This window comes from Vulpes lagopus, chromosome 4 (assembly GCF_018345385.1).
Source record: "Vulpes lagopus strain Blue_001 chromosome 4, ASM1834538v1, whole genome shotgun sequence".
NCBI classification, from domain to species: Eukaryota; Metazoa; Chordata; class Mammalia; order Carnivora; family Canidae; genus Vulpes; species Vulpes lagopus.
Window position 1 is genome coordinate 29,239,010 of NC_054827.1, and position 8,408 is coordinate 29,247,417.

General features: G+C 35.6%; 1 pseudogene; it reads left to right on the forward strand.

Moving 5' to 3' along the window:
• Positions 1-1,889: 1,889 nt before the first annotated feature.
• LOC121490087 lies at positions 1,890-2,222 on the forward strand (annotated as a pseudogene).
• Positions 2,223-8,408: the final 6,186 nt, after the last annotated feature.

Genomic DNA, 8,408 nt, shown 5'->3' on the forward strand with positions numbered 1-8,408 from the left:
GCCCTCTACCAGTTTTACTTATGCCCAGAGTCTCCCGAAATCTTTATGAAAGAGCTTTATTCCTCAGCCTCTGATCCCAGCAGCTAAAATCAGGTGGTTACAATGTGGGAGAATATTCTGCTGTACCCCCCTCACACCCACATGCCTTTTCTCCCCTCTCCTGCTGTTCCTTGCCCTGACTAAACGTCCTCCAATTAAACTCCTTCTACTCTTAGGCACTTGGATTTTAATTTTTAAAAATGAAATATCAATTACATACATAAGGTGTTGTATGCTGATATATAAATTTCAAAATACAACTGTAATTTTAAAAATGTGGGGAATAGGGGCACCTAGGTGGTTGAGTCGGTGAAGTGTCTGTCTTCAGCTCAGGTCTTGATCTTGGGATCCTGGAATCAAGCCCTGTGTTGGGCTCCCTGCTCAGTGGTGAGTTTGCTTCCTCTTCTTGTGCCCCTCTCCTGCTCATGTTTTCTTTCTCTCCCTCTCTCTCTCAGATAAATAAATAAAATCTTTTTTAAAATGTGAGGAATACTATTACCTAGTCTAGGAGAATATCATCAGTAATACTGAAGTCCCTTATTTCAGAGAATGTCATTTCTCTACATTTTGTTTTTTATCAATGCCTTGCTTTTATCTTAATAGTTTTAATAAATATTTATGTACCTCCCAAAAGGTATCCATTTTGCTTTTGATTGTTTCCAACCATTTATCAATGAATCACATAAGTTCTCTCCTGGGACTACCTTATTTTACTTGCCTTTTTTTAAAATCCATCATTCAATCTTGTTGTGTTAAATTTTATTAATTGGCTATCATATGACAAATCAACCTTCCATAACTGGAAAACCAATTCAGTCACTATGTGCCACCCTTTTTACATTTTGCTAAACTTGATTTGTCAACATTTTGTTTAAGATGTATTTATCTATATTCATGAGTGAGTTTGGCCTCCAGTTTTCATATACTGTACTGTCTTTATCTTGTTTTAGAATCACTAATTGTCATATGACTCCTTTTCTCTCCTACTTTGAGTGAGAACATTTTTTTGTGATATCTCTGATCCTTTTTCATTATTGTATTTTAGGGGTGATGAAAGATAAGCATAACTTGTCTCTTTCAGATAATAGTTTGGAAGATATGATGATCCATATACTTTCCCAAGGGAAAGTAATGGATATTAACAGAATCCTGGGGCACCTGGATAGCTCAGTCAGTTAAGCATCTGCCTTTGGCTCAGGTCATGACCTTGGGGTCTTGGGATCAAGCCCTGAGTCAGGCTTTCTGCTCAGCAAGGCGTCTGCTTCTCCCTCTCCCTCTATCCCTCCCCACCACTAATGCTCTCTCACTCTGCTCTCTTTCAAATAAATAAATAAAATCCTTAAAAAAATAAACTAAACAAAAAGGAATCCTGGTTTTCCAGGTCTGAGCAATAAGTGGTTAGCACTTTGGATTGTCTCTCTTGGGGAGGGCACGAGTGTGCATATTATGTGTGGAGAGGGTGAAATGCACATCTAATGACCAGAAGTGTTGGCTGTGACAAAAGTTGTGACTGTCAAATCTATTTCCTATTCTCCCTGGTACTTAGTGGGGCTGTATTTTTTGACTTCTCTAGCAATTAGGTATGACCATATAAGGGAGTTCTAGCAATGGATTTGAATGAAAGACGATGAGCATCATTTTCAGACCTGTTCCAAAAATTCCTTCCTTAAGTGATCCTTCATGCTCTTTTCCCTTTGACTCAATGCCAACAAACACAACCACATTTACAATCATAGTCACAAGATGGTAGAAGGTGCTGCAGTCTCCAGTCATAAAGTAGATGATCTACAGATTAGGAATCCTTAGGACTGCTTCTGGGTTGTGGGTGACCTTGAGCCTTCAGGAGAGAGATGGCAAGTCCCTGGAGGCTGTGTCCTGTGCAGTGTTCAAGGAGGCTGAGCTCTGTTTCTCTGAATCCCAGTGGTCAGACCTGCTCATGTTTCAGCATTTGTCCAGAACCAGCCTGCCCCAGGAAGGTGTAGAACCCAGCACATTCACCTGTCACCCAACCACTACTGGGCCTTGGACAAATGGTTACTGACTATGTTCAAGGGGATGGTTTGCAGAAAGCTGTCAAGGCAGGCATTTTGGAACTCTTGGCTTTAACCTTTACTGGGCTTTGTTATTTCAACTACCATGATGTGGGCATCTGCAAAGTTGTTGCCATGCTGTGGAAACTCTGACCTTTTTGACTTAATATGTTCAGAATTGATTGTACACCTCTTTGCCTCTGTTCTATCATGCCCTTCAGCTCACAGTAAGGAGAAAATAACAGATAAGTCCAATGGTGAGACAAACCTCTTCTAATCACCTGGTTATTTTTAGAATTTAGTCTTTGAGGAAAAGGTTTGAGATGAATTATATCCAAGAAATTTGGAGACTGGGTTCCTTGTTCTGGTGAGTTATGGGGTTGTCTCCCAGCTTCTCACAAGATTCATAGCACAACTAACCATTATGTATGAGCCTTTGTCTCTTAGTGTATCAAATTCTTAAAGGGGATTCAGCTTTATTACTATCAGTAGATGATCAAACTTGTGTATTTGTCCTGGGAATGATGGAGAAAGGGAAAACCTGTTAATTTGTAAGTAAAGACTTAAAATTAGTGTTTAATTTTTGAAAAGTGCCCTCTCTGTTCAGTTGATACTGGTTACTGATGGTTACATGTCCCAGGAAAAGTTTAAAATTAGGAAATACTGCTCTTTGACATTATTCATTTCTAAATTCTGGGAAGAAGAGCCTGGAGAGTTTCTGAGTATGGAGAAGTTCCATATTGGGAAGACGTCCCCTCATAGATGTATGAAAGTATTATAGATTCTAAACTGAGACTTAATCCTCAAATGTGTTTATTTTACTTGCCCTAATATAATCTGTCTACGAATATGAAAAACTGTAAATGTTATTTATTTTCCCACTGTAGGAATCTTTAATGTGAAAATGTATCCTATGAAAATAAAGTTTTTAAAAAATAAAATGCTATATAATAATTAAAAAAAAAGGAATCCTTGCTTAGCACATCAGATGATAGAGAAATAAACTTGCTTCCTACTCATCCATAGAGACAATATGGTATACCTGCAGGAACACTAGGGTAACTTTAACTTACACATTCCAATTTCTTTTTTCTCTACTTTTGCAACATTAGAAGTACAGGGGACAAGCTAGATTTTCAATCTTTAACTTATATTTCTCTTAATTTTTTTTCATATATACCTTCTGTTTTTCTATACTGGATCCTAGATAATTTCTTCCCATCTCTCTCTCATGTCACTATATAATATATATATATATATATATATATTACTAATTTAAATTATTTGTAATTCCTTTATTACATTTAATTTTTGGTCACTTTTTATTTCCTTCCTATGTTTTCTTATATCTTTAAAATTTTTCCTTAAATATATCAGGACTTCAGTCAAATTCTGAAAACTTTTTGAGGGTTTGATGCTGCAATCTTTTTTCTACTCTCACTTCCCAATAGCTTGTTTACTTGTATATATTATAATTATTAGTATTTTATAAGCTTATTTCCCCCGTTGCCTGAGTTTCCATATCTAAAGTGTGTTCCTTGAAAGATGATTTGAATTTACTTCTGTCTGGTGTCTGAAGGACCAGTAAACCTAGATGATTTTGGACAGCACTCAATTTAAAATTATTTTATTGTGGTGTTGCTGAGAGCTAATGGATAGTATGATGGCTTTGACTAAAAATAAATATAGTTGAATTTTTGGTAGGAATTTATTTTTTTAAAGATTTATTTATTAAAAAAAAAGATTTATTTATTTATTTTTGAGAGAGAGAGAGAGAACAAGGGAAGGGGCAGGAGGGAGAAACTCAAGCAGACTCTGCCCTCAGTGTGGAGAGTGGAGCCCAAATTGGGGCTCACTGTCATGACCCTGAGGTCATGACCTAAGTGGAAACCAAGAGTCAAAAGCTTAACTGACTGTCCCACCCAAGTGCCCCAAGTTTTGGGGGCAAGTTTAGGAATTCTTATAAGACATACTTTTTCTCTCCCTGTCCATCACCTCTTTCCCCCTTAAAATAATACTGGCAGCCAGTTCTCTTTTTTGTCTTTTTCTGCAGGAAGGGTTGTTGTTATTACTTATCATAGTATTAAAAAGTCTCTTATTTTTCTAGGTGGGATGTAAGGGGTGAGGATTTTACCTATAAGTAGATGTTTCAAATCTAACTCCCCTTCTTGCTCATGACCTAGTTCTGTCTCTTGCTTTTTCTTCCTGCAGCCCATTAAAATTAAGATTAAGCTCTAGCCTCCATGATCAGCAAATATCCCAGGGTGAACATTGGCTTCATGATATATTCACCGATCTGCATTTTTACTTTTTCAAAATTTCTGTCCTTGGATGTTCTCCTTTTACCTATCAACCATACTATTCACATAGTGTGAAATATGCAGTCCATATTTAATAAGGCTTTTATATGTTTACTCCTATGAAGCAAACCTTTAGTTCCTTATAGTTTCAGAAATGGAATCCCTGCTCCCAATCTTAATGCATAATAATAACTATAAATAAATAGTAAAATAGATATTTAAACATTTATTTATGGGAGGGAGGTATTACCTTACCTCAAGCAAACCAGCCAAACTGTATTGTTACAATACACATAAATTCATATTTGTAGGCCTTATCTTTAGAAACTATAAAGTAGATTAGTAAAATGATGACTCTAAGTGGTAGTTTCTGTGAATAACAGAATGCCATGCAGGGTTCAAGCACTCAAAAACTGTTGAATGATGATGACATAGACAATGATGATGGTGATAATGACTACATCATTGAGCTGAATAAAGAGATAAGATCATGTTAGGAATTGGAAATAGTATAAGGGCAAATGTCTTATGGGTATGGAGATGTTCCAGTTTGTTTATACAGAAGGATATATGGAAAATATCTACAGGGAGCAGTAACAGTACCATCCTACTCAAGAACTTTCAAGTCTAATGGGAAAGATAAAATAATTGAAAAACACACTTTAAATGCTATTTATCATCCACTTTGCTACAAAATGTATTTTAGTGAGGATGCTCATAATTTGTTTTTCCATTACCTGCACGGGGTCCAGATATTAGCCTTGAAGCTAGAAGGTTAAATCAAAACACAAACGTGCTAATTTTTCTCTACTCAAGGGCAACATTTGTTGATTTTAGCTGTTTATCCCCCCCCTCCCAAACACAATCTACTTCACAGAGGTAGGATCCTATCCCTATTGTGACCAAATCCATTTTTAGAAAGTCTCTCCTGGTATTCCTGGTGTTACTTAGGTGGTGACTATAACGAAAGATTCAATTCGTTAAGCAGACATCAGAGATTCTGGATTAGTTTTAAGGAAATAACCCTGTTAAATGATTCTTGCACATGGAAATCATGCTGGACTATTGCTCATCAAAGCCACGTTCTTGATTTCTTTTTCTCATGGAATATGCAGAAGACATACTCACATGTAATGAGCAGATCTAATCTTAAAAAAGTGTGCTAACAGGTTTGCATACTAACAATAAGATTTATCTCCAGGCTGACAGCTTACAGGTAGTCTTTTATTTTCCAAGGCAAATTTGAAAATTAGCAAATTAAATCACAATGTTGTTTACATGATACAGAAGTACCCTGTTTGGGACGTTGTTCTTTTTCCTTTAGTGCATAAGAATATTTTAATAGTTACAAAAGAACAAAAACCTTCCAGTTCTCTGCTTCTGGCAGCATGCCACTTCTTCCATCAAAAGTGATCAAAGACTGTAAACACCACGTGGTAGAGGAAGAGATCTTTTTTAACTGGTAGGGCTTCATTGTAGTTTTGTGAAGCAGTAAAACCCTGCAAGCATCATAGGTGAAATTTGGTAACTGCTGGAGTCATTTTTATCTTTCAGGATCAAAAGGGAGTAACTTTATAAAAATTCCCATCTCCTTTCCCTGGGCACACCAGTATGATGGGAGGATTTGGCTAGCCTAATGGTGAAACTCTTATTATGAACACTTTGTACTCACCATTCAGCCCAGAAAGATTCCTGGTACTGTAAAGCCTAGCCATTTGAAGGTTAAAGTAACATGTTCATTACTGCCAAGGACGTAGCTTCTATGAGCTGTACAGGAGGCTATTGTATTGCCAATGTTCTCTAAAAAGGGTAGATAGATGGAAACTATGAAATGAATTCATATTACATGTGCAATTTTCATATTATATTTATGGAACCCCAAATGTATTAACTGAATATGCTTGCTGCACAGTAAATTAGCTCAATTTCATGGTGAAGGTTTCATTTTCTTTTAAATATTAAAAAAAATGCCCAAATTCAAGCTTATAGATGTTCTCAAAGCTACTCAGAAAGTCTCTCTAGGATATTTAAAGATTAATTTATGTGAGAATAGGTACAGAAATTATAATAGTAAAGAACTTAGGTGTATTCACAACTCATAATTTGATAATTCTCTCTACTCCCTCTTAATAAATTTGATACACCTACTCATGCTTTTCCTTAGATCTTATTGCAGATTATTTGTGCCAATAGGCCGAAACATGTGAAACATATTATAACCTGTTGACATATTTCCAGTACTGTCCTTACTAAAGGAGCTAATGACTTGGCAATGACTTGGTTTATGATTACGTACTTCAGGAATTCAGAATAGTTGTAGGGAAATAAGATGTCGTTTTAAATTCCATGATCCTACAGTTACTACCAGAAGAGCAAGTTACTGTATTAAATACATTCCACTCTTGAGTCATACCTTTCTTATATGCAACTTGTGCATAGTGAATTGTTTTGCCCATTTCTTCTTGCCAATTTCTCTACCAGTCCTTTCAATATGCCTTTCATCCTTATATTGGTGCATGACTTAACATTTTTAAACCATTCCTATTTTTTCCTCTACTTCCTTGCTTAAATACCCACCCAATTTCCTCTGAGCCTTCAAAATGATGAGAAAAGTATAACTTTTTCTGAATTGGACCAGAAAATAAGTTAGACTGAAAATCAGATTTCTCAATATTCTCTGCCTTCTCCAGAATCTTCTTCATTTGTTTGTTTTTAAATTTCGGTTGTATTTAGTATAATTGACATATAAAATTATAAGATATTTAAGGGTGTATATAGTGGTAGTTTGATATATATGTATATATTGTGGAAGGATCCCCTGCATCTACTTAATACATCTATCACCTTACATATTTATTTTGTATGTGTGTGTGAGAACATTTAAGTTTTCTCTTAGCAAATTTCAGTTATAAATAGTGTTACCCAACTATAATCACAAAGTTATATATTAGCTATAAGACCTTATTCATCTTTTTAAAAAAGATTTATTTATTCATTTGAGAGAGAAAGAGAGTGCAGGAGGGAATGGCAGAGGGAAAAAGAGAGAGACAATCTCAAACAGACTCCCTGCTGAGCATGGAGCCCAATGCAGAATTCAAACTCATGACTCTGAGATCATGACCTGAGTTGAAACCGAGAGTTGGACACTTAACCGACTGAGGCCCAGAACCCTTTTCATCTTCAACTGAAATTTTGTACCCTTTTACCAACCTCTCTCTATCTTCTTTACCTCCCTCCAGTTCCTAGAAACCACTTTTCTACTCTGTTTCTATGAATTTGTCCTTTTTTAAAAAAATCCACATATAAGTGGGATCATATGATATTTGTCTTTGTCTGACTTATTTCATTTAGAATAATGCCTTCAAGGTCCATCCATGCAAATGGCAAGATTTCCTTTTTCATGGTAGAATAATGTTCTAATATATATGTATATATATGTGTATATGTGTATATATATATGTGTGTATATATACACCACATTTTCTTTGTTCATTCATCTGTTGATGGGACACTTAAGTTGTATTCATATCTCGGCTATTGTGAATAATGTTGCAGTAAATATGAGAGTCCAGATATCTCTTTGATCCTGTTTTCCTTTGCATATGTATCCAGATATAGGACTGGTGGTTCATACAGTTCTTTTTTTAACTTTCTGTGGAATCTCGATGTTGTTTCCCATAATGACCTCACCAATTTACATTGCCACCAATAGGGCATGAGTGTTCCCTTTTCTCCACATCCTTGCCAACACTCATTAACTTTTATCTTTTTGGTGATAGCCATTCTAACAAGTGTGAGGTAACATCTCACTGTGATACTAATTTGTAATTCCTAATGGTCAGTGATGTGGCCTTTTTTATGTACCTATTGTCTTTGAAAAAAAATTCTATTCAGGTACTCTGCCCATTTTTTTAAGTGGATTGTTTTCTTTGTGCTATGGAGTTGAGTTCTTTGTATTGTTTGAATATTAATCCTTCTTAGATATATGATTTGCAAATATTTACTCCCATTCTGCAGGTTGCTTTTTTATTTTGTTGGT